Here is a 16,401-nt window from a genome sequence, read left to right on the forward strand (position 1 = left end):
TAGACCCTACTTGCTTTGCATACCTTGTGCAACTACACTCCGTATGTCCTGGCCACCCAGCAGACAACCCGGGGTTATGACTCCGAGCTGCTGCTGCCCTTTGGAGCTCTGTGACCCAGAGACCCCACCACACTGCCGAGGGTCATCCCCTCAGCACACAAGCCTCCCCTTCCGTCTCCCTCTCCCCTGGGTGCCAGCCTACTCTACAGCCCTGTCCCAGAATTGCACAAAAGAGCCTGCTATATGTCACTACCTCTCGTGGTCTTACTGATTTCCTTGCTCAGTCTCAAACCCCATAAACTAACCCCTGATGTGCTGTCACTCTAACACAGGGAGGCGGTCTCCCAGGCCTGGACCCTGGCACCCAGGCATGGGATCTCAATCTGCAAGCAGGAACCTGGCCCTGCAACTGTGGGACCTGTCACTTCATGTGGGACTCCACAAGGGGAATGTCAGCCTCCAAGCGTGAACTTGGCCCTGTGTGCAGGTAACTGACACTCGGTGTATGAGATCTATACTTTTGGGGTCGTTAGGTCTTGCACATGTGAATCCTCCCTTTCCAGGCATGAAACTTATTTCTCTGTAGAGACCTGGCCCTACAGGCAGAGAACCTGTCCTCTTAGCAAGCACACTGACCTCCAGGTGGTCAACATGGGGATACCTGTTTCTGGATTGTTAGATTTCAGTGGTGTTCACTTTAATTTTGTTTTCTTGTACTTGTGTTATGTTTCTCTGCAGTCATTCTGTAACAGAAAAGAAGGACTTTTCACAGGGAAAGGAATGCTTTCTTTTATCAGGAAAACAGGCTTATATAACAGGCCCTGGCTCCTAACTCAATCCTTGAAGGAAGTGCCAGGCCTGACTGTCCTTGTTCATCCCTGTGGCGTGTATGCCACCTTCTGGTCTAAATATAACCCAGCTATGAGAACGTCTAGCAACTAAATGTTACTCAGAAACTTTATGCACCCTGTTTGTGATTCAAATATCTGTAAAAATTTAAGCCAGCAAACTAAAAATTTATGATCAGATAAATCAAGTTTAATGCAGCAAGAAGAGAGCATTGGAAAAGCTTCTCAAAAAGTAACTTCGGAGATAGATTGTAACACTATATTCTTAAATAAATCTCCATCAGCCTAAAATACAGTATTCATGCTATTCTAAATATTGATTTAGACACATTATAGAAAAACCATAGCATTTGGAATTTTATAAAGCTGGGTTTGAACACCTCTGCCAAGAGCACATTACCTAATCTTTATAAACTCACTCAGCTTCTCATTTACCTCCTTTCATCCCTATTAAATGGAGACAATGCCTGCCTTTCTCAACTGCCTCTGAGCTTCTCCCTCATTTCTGAATTTCTATTGTAGTTTATAAGTATTGGCGCCCATGCCAAGTTGGCTGAACAACCCAGATACCTGGGCAGTGAACCTGAGCACCATGCACGACAATCAGATCCTGATGCAAGGGCCAAGGACAGTAAGTACCAGACAAGAGGCGGAAAACCTGTTGGGCAGAAGGCTCCACAGAGAGAAGTGGGTAAAGAAGAAATGAAGTGAAGGGTTGTATCTCCTCTGAACCCTTCCATCCGTTTGTCCCTTTAGAGCAAGGGTGAGGTCTTTATTTTTAATTTTTATTCCTTTTATGTCACAGTTGACATTCTACTAAAAAGACAACAAGGAATACGGAGTCTGAGCAGTCTTTGTCTGAATGGGGTGATGATTTTTGAAACTACTGAAATAGCAGTGACGAGAGCTATACCACTATCTGAGTCTCTTAGGCTTGCATCCTATTTTTCTTGACAAAAACCAAAATATTATCATAATAGGACTTTAAAAATAAGTAACTGCTGTGGGGAATGACAGTAATATCTCAACACCTCAAACGATCTGTGAGGAGGAACAGCAAGGTGCTGTCAAAGGCAGATGCTCATACAGTTAAGTGTCCTGGCAAACGGGGTTCTGTGGCTGAGAAGCCTGTCCTGCAAAATTTGAAAACTAAGAGAGAAAGGACTTCTTTATTACCTGTATTCTCACCACGGTACAGATGCTTATTATTTCTGGACAAGGGAATAAATGACAATTCAGTTGAATGTCTTAGATTGCTACATAGCTGGATAGTAATATACTCAACGAGTAATGTTACATGGGCTGAAACACTTTAGAAAAGTTAAAATTACAGGAAGTCCTTGACAAGGCACCAGAATGATAAACCCCGGGCAGTACTTTTCAGATTTTAAGAGTATATATCAATCACTTCAAGATCTTGTTGAAATTATTCATTTGATATGGAGGGAGGCTGGGCAAGTCCCAGGAGATGAAACTACTGTTGGTCTGTGGGCCACATGTTGAGAAGCAAGACTCTGGTCCCCCTGGACTCGGGTACCTTCCTTTCCAGAGTCCTTCACGAAGATGTCAGGGGAAGAATATCAAGGGCTGAGGGCCAGACGGGGTAGCCAGAGAGATTTAGTTTACAGTTCATGGTGTTCCAGCCAAAAGATGTCCACGCGACGTCTCCCCCGGCTGACCCTTTCCTTCCTGTCCCTCCTCACGCCTCTGCACTGTAACCTTCGTCCAGAGCTCTGCTCCGCTTTCACGTGGTTCTGTCTGGCTGGAGGGACCCACTACCGTGGGCTCCATGAAGGACTAATTCTTGCAAGACAAGTCCTTCCACAGGTACCTGTGAATTACTCACAACTGTTGCTGCTTCGGATTTCCTCTCATTTTCACTGTATTGGCAGATTCTGAATCATAGCGTGTTATCAGCAGGTGCTTTTAGCAGATGTTAGCAGATAACATCGCTTTTTGCCTAAATAAGAAATTACTCACCCAGCCGGCATGGCTCAGTGGTTGAGCGTGGACCTATGAACCAGGAGGTCACAGTAGGGACACATGCCTGAGTTGTGGGCTTGATCCCACATAGGGCATTCAGGAGGCAGCCGATCGATGTTTCTCTCTCTCCCCCCCTCCCTTCCTGTCTAAAAGGAATAAAAATATATTTAAAAAACAAACAACAGACAAAACAAAACAGAAATGACTCCCCTCTGTGTGAGCAAAGGGAGGGATAATATACATATACTTTCTCTGAATTTGGAAAGACTGGCTTCTGAAAACGTCATTTGGAAAACCATCACCCATCAAAACCCAAACACACGCTGCTCACACAGGCTCCCTCATTTCCACTTTTAAATATTCTGGCGAAATCAAACTGCCTCTTAGGAAAGGGCCTTTTGTGGGGAATTGGCAAAGGTCCTCTACACGAGGTATGTTCTCCTCCGGCTTAAGTCTCTGTTGATTAGATATTTCTTTACCAGCTTTCCTGTTCATATTCTAATGAGTTTATCCTATAGACAACATCTGAGAACTGGGCAGGGGAAGGAGGCATCTTTCTTTGTCATTTACACAGCACAGAGTTTACACTGAGACCCTCACTGCTTTAAGTTTCCTGCTAATCACACATTTTCGAAAACACGCCACACCACGCCATGCCACGCCACGCCACGCCACGTCACACGAGACCGCACCATCCAAGAGAGGGAATCATTTATTTACCTCTAGGTGTGTGGTTCATGGAAACTGCATAATTTCCCGGAAAGAAACGCTATGATCTGCCACTCTCTGGCCCTCTGACTCTCTGAACGCATCGGAAAGATAATAGGGAACATCAAGAACACTTTAATCTTGTGGGATATTTCTCAGTCAGAAACCGAACGCTCAGTCGTGATGGGACGGAGCCTCTAGACGATCACCCTGTACTCTGCCCATTCAGCCGTAGCCTTGCTCTCCAGCTCCTTCCACCGCCTGCCAGCTCTCTGATGGTGATGAATCCCGTGCTCACCCTGTTTTCTTTTCTCATGAACTTTCTGCTGCTCAGGCTCACCTAGCCATGACTGATCTCCACAGCGATGATCTGAGCGAGAGCCATTCGCTTAAAAGTCACCAGTCGTACAGACAGTTCCATCTACCTTAGCTTCTCTCCCAGGGTGGGTGGGTGCGTGTGGGCGCGGGGCAAGATTTTGACTTTTTCATGACGTGTACCTTTTATCCAGTCCATAAAAATCTTTGGAAACGATCAAAGCAGAACACGATGTTCTACTTAGGACTGTAGTTGTAAATAGAGATGCGTAGGACCTGACATTGAGACAGAGAGAATTCGGATGTTGTGGTTTCAGGATCAGTTTGGCTACCAGACAAGACAGGGCTCTGAGGTTCTCTAACTCCTCAGAGGATAGAAACTACAGCATATGTCCTGACAGGACCTGTGTATAAAATTCAGAGTGACACTGACATGTGCCATTGCTAATATGCTGACATTCACATCTCCATTACCCTCCTCAATAAGAGGACAGCAAAGCTCCCGGTCCATGGAGCCCGCAAAATTTCTGTTACCTCTCACCTGAAGGCCTTATGCTTGTTTTAGGCTCGGCTATCTCCAGAGGGCGTGATCCTGGGGGATTCAGGAGGTGGGGGGACAGGACAGGTACGTCTTCAGGGTCCGAGGCCGAGAGTCAGTGGCATTGCTTCAAATCCTTGGATACACAGTGGCCCCTTCACAGCACCTGGGGGCTGAGCCACTCCCAGAGCCTGCTTCTAAAAGGGAGGTTTTCTATGTACAAACTTCCTGCCACCCGATTAAAATGATAGTGCAGTCGGAAAGTGTAACTGGAACTAATTCTACAACCTCCCTTCTTTATCTATGCTGAACAATTTCAAATTATACTTCAAAACATGAGCACCCTTCATAGTGAGAAATCACGTCTTACGAGACTGAAAACCAAAGCTGTGTCTATGAAATACCACTTACAGAGCCTCGTAGCCATTCTGTCAAAAGGCCCAGCGTGAGGTGTGGACACCAAGCACCTGGGTTCCAATCCCAGTTCCATCACTTCGTAGCACTGACACTTTGGGCAAATTACTACACGAATAGTCTTTATCTGTGTGTGTTAGGACAACTCTTTTAATTAAAAACTGCCTCGCCCAGCAGGGCATGGCTCAGCGGTTGAGCATTGGCCTAGGATCCAGATCAGTATCAGGGCACATGCCTGGGCTGTGGGCTGCAGCCCATCAATGACTCTCTCATCATTGATGTTTCTAACTCTCTCCCCTCTCCCTTCCTCTCTCCCTGAAATCAATAAAGATGTATTTTTAAAAAACCACAAAAAACTACCTCAACTTCAAACACCTTACTTTTTCTTAAGTATGTGAGATGCTGTGTTGAGGGAAGAACCAATAATGGAAAAAAGCTTCTATAATTAAAACATGGAAGACGGTTGTCAAGGTGCTCAGAGCAGGGTTTGCAGAACTTGTTACTCACATATTTTTTAAAGGGCTTGCGGAATGCAAAACAGAGAGCCGTCTTCTGAAAGTTACTCAAGGTATCTGAGGAGCTTGTGGAATTTCCAAAACATACACAACAGCACAGACTAAATACCTTGGAAGGACTCAGGAGCTGCTGATTACTCAGCTCCTCACCCCCAGGGTTCAGTGGATTACCTACCCCACTCCCCACCTGCAGCTCCCCACCTGTGGAGACCAGGGTGCTGGGCAAAGTGGAAATTCCCCATGGTTTCTCCACTCCAGGGAAACCCTTTGGGCGCTTCCCCCTAAAGAGTTCCTAGGTGTGAACCTGCTCCAGCATTTCTCAGGTGCTACCTATGGGCCACCTGTGTCAGAATCACCTGAACAGTTCTTCCAAAGGCAGACCCTGGTCCCTGTCCCAGCCCTACTGAAATAAAGATATCAGAAGGTGGAACCTGGGAATTCGGGTTTTAATTAGTAGCCTGAGTGGGATCATTTAGGCAAATGATCCCAAAGTGTTACAAATTACAAACGAATCCACTTTTCCAGGAAAGCTTGGAACTTCTATTTGAACTCTGCAACGTCATCCCCAAATCTCAGAAAAGCACAGGAAGTTGCTATCGCTTAGCAGAATTTTTTGTTCATTAGAGTAATTTGTGGCCTAATTTTAGTTCCTCAAAGAGCAGAATACAAAAGCCGGCGTTGGTCTTCTGAAGGAAACTGGTGGCATTGCTGTCTTTCTCAGCAGAGGTAACGAGCTCATTAAGTAGAATTTAGAAAACTAGCAGCCAGGCAGAAGCAAAGCAACAATCAAGGTTAATGTTTACAATAAATACAGGAATCATGTTGATAGTTAAAATATACATTAGGCAGATTCTGGGTTTATTTGCGAGGCAGCAGACATGGGAACTGGATGGAACGGTCACGCAGGTGAATGCCGTGAGCCTCCTGCGTGCCTCTCCATCCACCCAGCACCACCTGCTCTCCTTGGAGTTCTCTCCAGGACTTTATTATTCACTGTGTGGTGAACTAAGAATAATAATAGGTTTAATTCTGTAACATAAATACCCACGATGGATTAGAACAAGCAGGATACAACTGTGCTAAGCAGGACTCATCACAGAACTGGGCACAGAGGTGACTCCACCCAGGTCAGCCCTCAGCCAGCGTTCCAGCAGCAAAGGTGAGGTCTCCCTGCGTGTTCGGGTACCCAGGTCCTCCCAGCCCCACGAGCCCACTCCTGGCGTTCAAGCTGGAGTTCCTGGGGAGGTGTCGGGCTCAGCCTGCGGTGGCCCAGGGAGGAGAGGGGTGCCCAGGACCCACCCCACCCCCACCTTGGCTTTACACACCGGACTTTGTCCGCAGACACCACGTAGAGCAGAGTCCTGCTGCTCACAGAGCAGAATGGAGATCACTGTCCATCCGAGTCTGACGGGCTGAGAAACATGAGACCAGGGGCCGGAAGTTTCTCCCTGTGGCTGCACTTTCTCCAGCTCCTGTGCTGGTCCTTCTGCCTGTCCACCATCTGTTAACCGTCTATGCCAACCCCTCACTGAGTTTAGATAGTTCCTTCCTTACTGCTTTTTGCAGTCAGATAATCTACCAGAGGGAGACGGTCAGCCTGTTCCCAGTCTCGCGTGACTTTCAATTCAAAGGAATGCTTAGCTCTATTTCCTTCGTAGTGACTTTTCACGTTACCCTTTACATACAGAATCATCTCTTTTAAATCCTTTAAGTCAGCCTTTCTGTTCCTCCCCAAAACTCAAAGTTGCACAAAATACACTTGTATTTCCTCAGGAAGTCTCCCGCGGATGACTTAGCCAGGGGAAGATGGGGATTTACTGCACACCGCCTGAGCTCCGCTCGTGGGAGACGTGGCCCCCAGGGCTACCCTCCGTCTCACCCATTCGTTCCCCACCCACTCACTCGTTTCTGAAACACTGACTTCACTGTAACCCAAACACCAGGGGCAGAAATGTACTGCAATGCGATTAAAACCGGGGCTTGGGTCTGAATCCTGACTCTTCTATTCACTAAACACGTGATTGACTGGCAGGTCTCCTACGCCTCAGTTTCCTCATCTGTAAAACTGGAATAAAAGCGCCCCAGGGTGATTGTGAGGGTTAAACAAGATAACCTACGTAAAGGGCTTTCGCCCGTGTCAGCTACTTTTAGGGATCTAGAGATAGCACTGCGTTGTCAGCAAGAACTGGACATAGTTGTTTTGATTTCTAAGCTCAATATTAATTTTCTGTTCAGGAGGGCAGCCTACTGGGCCCCACCAGTTTCTCTTCACTTGCTCTTCTCTGCTGTCTGATGTCACTGCTGGCCCAGGCCAGCCTGTCTTCTCCATCACTCGAAGCCACAGTCACCCTCAACTCCCTGCCCAGGTGGACCCGCAGCCCTGCTCTGCACAGCCGCGCCTCCTCCCCTCACGGCAAGACCGCGGGAGCCTTCTGGGAAGCCTCTGCTCCCCTCGCCCGGTCCTCAGGGCCTCTCCAAGTCCTCGCAGCAGCTTCCCAACCACCCACTCGCTTTCCACTCTTTCCCGAGTCCCCGCCATCTCTCCACTGCCCTCATTCTCAACAGGCTTTGCTTTCACACACGGCCCACCGCCCTGGAAGTCCCAGCTAGGGAGGGTACACGCAGTGCCCTCGAGGAAATGCCTGCACACAGAGGTCTGGCGGGTCGGTGGTGGGTGGCAGCAGGTGGGGTGGGACCTCTAGGCTGCTCCCTGCTCCACCTCGGGTGCGGCCTGAGCACCCGCTAGTCAGAAGGGCTCCTGTGTCTAAAGGAGTCCGTCCAGCTTGTACCAGACGTCAAGGTTAGAGGAAGAGGGCCGACCGCAAGAAAAAGTAAACCATTTTCTACGGTGCTTTCAGGTCATCTTCACCTGCTCCAGGCCCTTGGCCCCTCGGCTCTGCGCCACCAGAAGGCAGCCCTCTCTCCTTAGTTATTGTCTTTCCGCGGGCACACGGGTGAATGAGGCCGGGAGTTCTCCTACCTGCGGGCCCTGCAGCGCCGTGGGAGGTCTCCGCAGGGTGGGGCGGCCAGAGCCTGCAGACCAGCTCCCAGCACCGACTGCGGTTGGCAGGGGCTGCCGGGACGCACTGCGCCAGAACGCCGGCCGTGCTTCCATCGCACAGAACGGTGACCTTCACGTTGCCCTTTCCAACAAGATCATTAGCTTATCAAACATTCATTTACCAAAAACCAATACTGCTGAGGTAAGCTATTTATTGAATTTAGTGGCAAAAAAGGCAACTCATTAAAATGCCACGCATCTACAGATGGATGCACACATTCCAAGTCTGTGCCTAATGAATTATCACCACCATATGGCATTTTATGATCACAGTAAATATCTAGGCACTTAAATGTTTCATCACTTTTTTTAAAGCACTTAAAACTGAGTACATCAGTGATACCATTTGACCCCCCACCCCACTGGTGCTCTAGTTTCTCAACATTACTGCAAACATTTCTTAAAATGAATTTAGAGTAAAATGTTAAAGAGTTGGTTTCTTTTTACCTGTGTGTCGTGGGTTGGTAAGAAGGATGTGGGATCCTCAGCAGACCTTCACCTGCAAGCGCATCTAGATGGGGCTCCTCGGAAGGGAATCCTGGGATGCCCACCTCTCACCTGACTCACCTGACCCCAGACACGGCTGCTGCCCAGCTGTCCTCACTTGAGCTGAGACAGGCCCCCACTGCCCTCTCCTTCCACAGTTTACATTTGTAGGGTAAAGTCCTACCTTAGAGTGCAAGTAAGCCTCAAAACCAATTTATTTTTATTAAAGTTGGAAAGGCCAGAAAAGAACAGGATTTTTGAAAAATCTCTCATAAATCCAACATCTAAAGAAGAGCATTTTGGTGAATTTTCATGCATATTTTCAGTATTTATTTCTTAAGTCAGTCCTCATTTTGTGTGTCAGGATAAGAGTGTGTGGAATAAGGGAATATCATACAAGTTCACCATTGAGAAAAAAATTAGAAGTGAATCAAAATAAAAAATTAAAACAAACAAAACCCAACAGAGTAAAATATAGGTTGGGGCAAGAAGTGGATCAGATTTTCTCATGACCTATATCACACTGAAGACAGAGGGGATATTTAAGGTGCCCCTCCCAATAAAAGAACCTAGTAAGGGTCTTAGGTTCCAAAATAAAATTTAGAGGTAACTTATCAATACTAGTTTACCTGTAACAGCAAGAAGGAAATCGTTCTTGAGGGCAGGCTGTGGTCTGTTACACGGACAGGCAATCGAGGGGAATCTCAGTGGCTCATACCTAAGTCTAAACGCAGCCCAAGGAACAAGCTGAACGTGTTCTTTCTCTGGGATCATGAGACCATTTGTTGTTTTAATCTGAGGAGCGGCTCCAGTAAAAATGTAATTTTGAAATAGATCTCTTATTTATGGGTTGTCAAACAGAAAAAAGTTTATTTTATAAACTGGAATGTGAGGAATTATGAACAATTCTTTTACTCTAGAAAATTGCCTTTATTAAGTAGACTTTTAAAACTAATCCTAAATTGTTTATCTCCACTGGTTAGAAGGGGGTGTTATTTCATTTACTTGTAAGGTAATAAAGATGCAAAAACAGGAGTCCAGATTCATAATTATAATTTCTATTCACATCTATTAAATTTGAAAAAGTTAGGTCAAGTTTTCTTGGTGTGTGCAAACCAAGGAAAAAAAACATTTAACCACAGTATTTTTTTAAAAATACTAAAGTAGTTTTGTTATAAACAGCAGTATTAGTTCCTGTAATTGATATTAAATTATTCCCTTTTATTTTGAAAATTTTTGTAGGAATGTTTTCCCAAGGAACATAAATGAACAAAAATCACATTAAAAGTGTTCATATGACTTCTTGCTACTTTTAGTATAATAGGTATTTTTAAAGTATATATAAAATGTTTGCCCCTTTAAGCTCTTCTCTTATACTGAAATAGTATTCCATTTTAACTGATTAGTGGTTATGTTTCCAAGAGTAAAGCTTTCACATTTTTTTCTTTCTAGTATATTCCTCAAGCGGTCAATTATTAACAAACATTTAACGACATCAATTGACATTTTATTTTTAAAAATTCTTTTATAAAGTGAGTTGCCTTAGAAATACAAGGAACCATTTTTTATAAGTTTTATTATATTGCCCAGACAGAATTATCACTATGGGACAAATTGTACACCTGATTTTATTAGATGGTCAAACTTATTTGTCCAACAACTCAACGGGTGAATTTCCTCTTGCCAAGGAGCCTATAATTCTGAAATTTCCTTTTTTTTTTTTTTTTTTGTTTCTTTTATGAATGAATCAGTGTTGTCTATGGAAACCTTCAAAGACCCTTTTCCCAAACAAGCTCAAGCGCAGTTTCGGGGTAGACGTGTCTTCTGGGGCTTCCACTCAACAAGAGCTAATTACACAGATTACTTCCTATTGAATATTTTAACAACTATCTTTAAAAACAGGCATAAATATGTGTACTAGTTAGTGTAAAGGTTAAGCTGATAAAAAACACAGTGGCCTAACTAAGGCAGAAGCTTGCTTCTCTGCCATCCTGCAGTCTGGCCAGGCCAGGCTGACAGAATGGCTCTGCTCCACTAGGTCACTAAAAGTCCCTGGCACCAGGGTCTCTGCCGTGTCGGCCCAGGATGGGGAAGTGAACAGTGAGGCATTTCCCTTGAAGAAAATGAGTGAGAGTTGCCCAAATCACGTCTACCTGGCCGTTCCCCGGGTGAGAACGTCTTCCTGTGGCAGCTGAGCTGCAGGTGAGCCTGGGCAGGAGCATCTCCAGTTGCTGGCGATGGGTCCAGCTGCAACGCCACCTCTACGGAGCACGAGGGATGGAGTGAGGAACCAACAGCATGTGACAACTTTTGAAAACTTTCTCTCCCAATTACATATTTTTAAATCAAACAGATCACTGGCGGAACCACCACACCATGCATCTAATTACAGCATTCACCATCTTCATTCACAGCCTAGAAAATACTAACTTTCCCAATTTTTTAAATTCCTAATTGCACTTGACATTAATGATCTTAAAGGATTAACTTATTTTTCTAAAGATTGGGAGTCGTTGTTATACATTGTTGTTCTCGTATACTTGAAACTCTATTACAAAGCATATCTGTCTTGAGTGACCGACCCTCCAATTTCCATGAGGAAGTGTTTATCTTTGCTTCTTGCCCTCCACCCTTTATTCCGAGACACGGTGATGGAATGAATTACCTGGTAAGGTGGGTGACAGCCAGTGACTTCAGTGAGTCTGCCCTGCAGACTCAAACCTCCCCTCTAGTTGGCTGTTCAAAGGGCTGAACAGGCAGCTCTTTGACCCATCCTAAGACCTTCCCCATCAACCCCAGCAGTCATAAGTTCTGACCTTCACTTTCCTGACTCATGTATCTCTCTCAGGTCAGGGCTTAGGTGGTGAGGAGACAGAGTTACTGATTAACCCCCTCTAACTGCCTTAGTGACCAAGCATATTACGATGCTTTATTTCCCACTTGGTTTGTGAGCATAACATAGTGAATCAGAAAAGTTCCTGACAGGCTGTAGCCAAAGATAATGATAAATGTGTAAAGGAAGCGTAACATTTCTGTCCAAGGGGGAATTTGTTTCGTTTGACCCTTCTGGTCAAAAGGAGCAAAATGTATTTACCTACTTTATCCCCACGCCACCCCCTCCCTGTCGCCCCAGGGGCAAGATGCAGAGGCCTCCGCCCAATGCGAGAGTCACAGAGGGGAATGGGCCCCAAAAGCAACAGAAGCCAGTGCCTTGTACACACTTAGCAGTGAGGATTAAAGAAAGCAACCTTCTTAGAAATCCCGTTGGCGGAGATTATATTGAAGGAAAAATTCAAAAACTACAAAAATAAAGAAGGGTTTGTACAAGGAGTTGCCCATCTCAACAGCCCTGCAAGAGGAGGGAGCCGCCCAAAACCCACGAAGAGGGTCAGCAGACCCCACACACCTTCCGAAGAACAAAGTTCAAAGTGAGAACAGGACAGACACAGTTCCTGAGGGACTTTGCTAAGAACGCAACGGTTGCTGGAGACGCTGGAAATTAAATCAAAACCTGTGTTATGCATTCAATGTAATTACGACCACGTGACATACAGACCTCACTTTCCACTTTGTACTTCATCTGCCGCAATTTCTCCTTCACGGTGTATCTGCACAGTGCCATGTATTGGAGGGACCTCCTGCAGTTCTTAAGAGTCTATTGAGGTTGAAAAGGCACCGCTGATACCTGCAGCCAAGGCTCTGATGCTCAAAGTGAGCACAGCGGGTGAACAGCACCCCTGGAGGGTGCTTCCTCAGGAAGCCTTGATTCTACCCAGTGGGCCTCATATCATGCGTCCGAGGTCTGGCTGCCGAATGACCAGGGCTAACCCGCCTCCCCTTCTTTAGCTGTAAAGGTGCAAAGACCTAACCCTGAGACACTGGCAAAAAAGAGATCAGAAACTGAGATTTTTGGTGGCTTTAGATTTTTAGAATTTCATTTGTACTATGAAATGTAATTTTGACATCCTGAGATTCCTTCTCTTTCCCTCATTCCCCATATTCAATCATTCCAAGTCATCTTGATCAACCCTCTAGATATTCTTAAGTCTCTGATTTTTCCATAAATGGACTGAGGCCCGCTGACGTTGCCTTTTGAACGTGTGAAATGAATCTAGCAAGTGGTTCGCCCCAGGTTCTCCTCATAGCTCGAAGGAAACTTTCTAAATCCAGATCTGAGTCTTTCTCAAGCTACAGGAACTGCAGGGACTCCCAACTGACCATGGCAGTGATTTCCAACCCGCGTGCCGCAGAATTTTTAAAACATTCAACACCTGACTATTTAGTGAGGGACACTGACCTCTTTTCCCTTCGACTGTCCAATTAAAAAATGACAACAGCTAGCACAACAGCCGTACAGTGTGAATCAATCAAAATTATACTATTTTGGGGGTCGGATCGGCAAAAACATATTCTTTGGTGTGCCGCAGAACTTTAGTCATTCAGGGGAGGAAAGAGGCTGAAAGCCACTGGCCTACAGGGTGAAATCCAAACTCTAGGGAAGTGGTTCTGACAGTGAGGTCCCAAGCCAGCCAAATCGGCATCACTTGGGGAATTTGTAAACACTGCACAAATTCTTGCGCTCCTCCACCCCAGCCCTGCAGAACCCGTATCTCTGGGGATGGGGCCCAGTGATCTGTGCTGTATAAAACCCGTCCAGGGGACTCTCACGTGCTGGAGTTTGAAAACACTGCTGGTGATTAACACAGGGTCACGCGATAGTCTCGCATCTGCCCTCAGATTTGCTGTCACTCCCCAAGCACACCCTGTTCTTTCCTACATCTGAGCTTTGTCACTTCCCGTGTCTGAAATGCTGTCCCAGGCCTCTGTGGCCTGGTTAACTCCTACAAGACACTTTAAATCCTTCTGGAATGAGCAGGATATAAATAAGTGCATACTCACCTTTCAACATCAGCTCGAATATCGCCTCCACTACAGAACTTAAAACTTTCCTCACTCCCAGAGTTCGTCATTTCTGCCTCTGTGCTGTTGTTCTGTGTAACATGCGTGCTATGTGGTTTATGCCTCTCACACTGGAAGACGAGTCCTTGAGGGCAGAGTCTCACCCCCAGTGTGTCCTTTAAAATGCTGGGGTCATAGATATTCCCAGTAATTATGGAGAAACAAGTAACTGTCTCATCTGGTGGTTGAGCAGACAAGCCCATCCACTCCTCCTGTGCTTCTTTTTTTAACTCCTTTCTTTTAACTGGAAATGAACCCTCTTTTTTCTGGGAGGTACCCCTCTTCTTCCTGTTCACCTGAGAGCATACACTGGAAAGGGAGGCACATGAAGCTATAGGGGGGAATGTGACCAGCTGGGTAACTGGGTTAACTCTTCCCCAATGAACCACACAGTCTTGACATAAACCCACATTTTAACAATGTTCTCTAATCATATATTTTTTTTCAGCCTTAATTTATGACAAGAGTTGAAAAACTCTAAGTACTTAATAATACTGATCAACATATAATTCTGCATACGTGTATCTAAGAACAAAGGAATCTGTTCTGTGGAAATAACATTGGTCTCTCATTGGCAGTAGGATATCTGAACTTCTAAACAGAAATTGAAATGGGATATTCTACACTCATTTTCTCCTTAATGTCCCATTTGGTGCGAATTAATAGGATGGCCAGACTATGCCAAATTATACAGTAACAGGATTGCAACAACTGCAAGGCTTGGCATTTTCACCCACTACCTCTTTTCTAACTGAACCCTGAGATACTATTTTCTACAGAATTGACACTGGAAACATAAATCTTTTGACAATTCTGAACTGGAAGTTACACCTGTAGAGTCAGCCTGTAATTTTCCATAATTAGCTAAACAAATGTAGCTGATACGAGCGGGCGCTTTCCACTAGTCCTTACCTGCCACCTCCGTCAAGACCTATGTCTTCTGGGTCAAATACAGAGAAGAGCAGTAGAGGAGAGGAAGACTGGAGACGTGCTCAGGAAGGTATGTGCTTGGACCTGCGGGCACCTAAGCACAACGATGGCAGATCAAGGCTGGGTGGGTCTGAGCATTTCCCACGACAGCTAACGCTGGACAGGAGGAGCTGCGGGACACTGGCTATAGTCACGACCAGCTCAGGGTATTGAGAAAGTGCCTCCTTACATACAGCCCAGGAACAGGGCAAAGAGCACTCCGTGGAAGTGGCCACCCCATGGCATCATCTACCGCCCTGGCCCCTGCCCTCAAACCTCTTGGCTCCAGGCCGATGCACCCATCGCACATGCTTGGTAAAGCGGTTATCATTCCCCTTCACAACTATCATCTCCTTTCCTTAACTATAACTTCCGTAATTCCGTGACAGGTAAACTGTAGTGGGACAAGACTGGAAAGGTCCCATTCTAGTGTGTGGCCCTGACCAGAGCTCCGGCTCAGGAGGGCAGGGGAGCCCGCGCGGGGACAGCAGCGTCTGGATCCGGGGGGCGCCTGGCAGGAGGGAGCCAAGCGCAGGCGTCAGAGCCCAGCCTCGGCTCAGAGCCCGGCTCCTGCAGCGGACCGTCCTCCCGCCCAACGCGCGCCAGCGGGTAAAAGCGCCTGGCTACCCGGGGGAGAGACCGGGGGTCAAGGGCAGAGGCAGAGCGAGAGCAAGGGCCGCCTGCGAGGTCCGAGGTCCCGGGGTCTCCAAAGTAGCCCGATGAGAAGGTCCCCGGGGTCTCCTCCTCTTACATCAGAGGCGACAAAGGTCCGCTCAGGTGACAAAACCCTCCCGGCTCAGTAACTTAAACAGCCGAGGTTTACTTCCCGCGGGCTCTAAACACCCGCCACGGGGGCAGGCACCGCCCTGCGCGTCCCGGTCCCGGGTCCGGGCGGAGGGGGCGCGGCGTGGCCGCCCGAGGAGACCCGCGGGGAGGCACCCGCGCTCCAACCGCCTTTCCAGACGCACCAGACGCTCGGGTCTCACGTGCCACGACCGTGGGCCGTGTTCCCGGGACCCCCACCTGGAAGGAGAAACGCGGGCATTAGGTTTCCCTCGGTATCGAGCGCACAGTAAAGGGGCGCCGCGCCCCCCACGCGCCCCCCCGCCCCCCGGCAGCTCCGCCCGCGACCCCCTCCGACCCCTGGTCCCGCCGGCCCGACGCGCCGTCAGCCCCCGTAGCTGCCCCTGTCCCGCGGGCCCGTCACCCCGTCTCGCCCTCGGGCTTCGTTCCCGGCGAGGTCCCCGCCTTCGCGGCCCCTGCGCGCCCGGACCCGCGGGCCGTCGTCCCCGGAGCGTCCCGCCAGGCACCTGGCGGCGGGGAGGGTCCGGGGGAGCGCAGGGGACGCGGGGACCCCGATTCCAGGCCGAGGGCCGGCGCCTCGGTCGCTGCCGACCCTCAGGACCCTCGGAGGCTGTGGGCTCCCCTCGCCTGAAGACGCTGCGCCCGGCGGTTCCGTGCGCGCGGGACGCGGACCGACAGGGCCCGGGGGAGCCGCGCAAGCCCGCCGCCCGCCGAGGCCGCCTCCGCGGGGCCCGGGGGCGCAGAAAAGCCCCGGCTGCCCGGGCGCCGACCCCCGACCCCCGACCCCCACGCCCCGCCCCG

General features: G+C 47.9%; 1 long non-coding RNA gene across 1 annotated transcript; it reads right to left on the reverse strand.

Annotated features, from left to right (window-relative positions):
- Positions 1-8,986: 8,986 nt before the first annotated feature.
- LOC107526480 (uncharacterized) lies at positions 8,987-15,755 on the reverse strand. Its single transcript, XR_001602185.2, has 3 exons — positions 13,768-15,755; positions 12,172-12,360; positions 8,987-10,735 (listed from the first exon to the last, which is right to left on the reverse strand). It is a non-coding gene; the product is annotated as an uncharacterized LOC107526480 (long non-coding RNA).
- Positions 15,756-16,401: the final 646 nt, after the last annotated feature.

This window comes from Miniopterus natalensis, chromosome 16 (assembly GCF_054644295.1).
Source record: "Miniopterus natalensis isolate mMinNat1 chromosome 16, mMinNat1.hap1, whole genome shotgun sequence".
Classification (NCBI taxonomy): Eukaryota; Metazoa; Chordata; class Mammalia; order Chiroptera; family Miniopteridae; genus Miniopterus; species Miniopterus natalensis.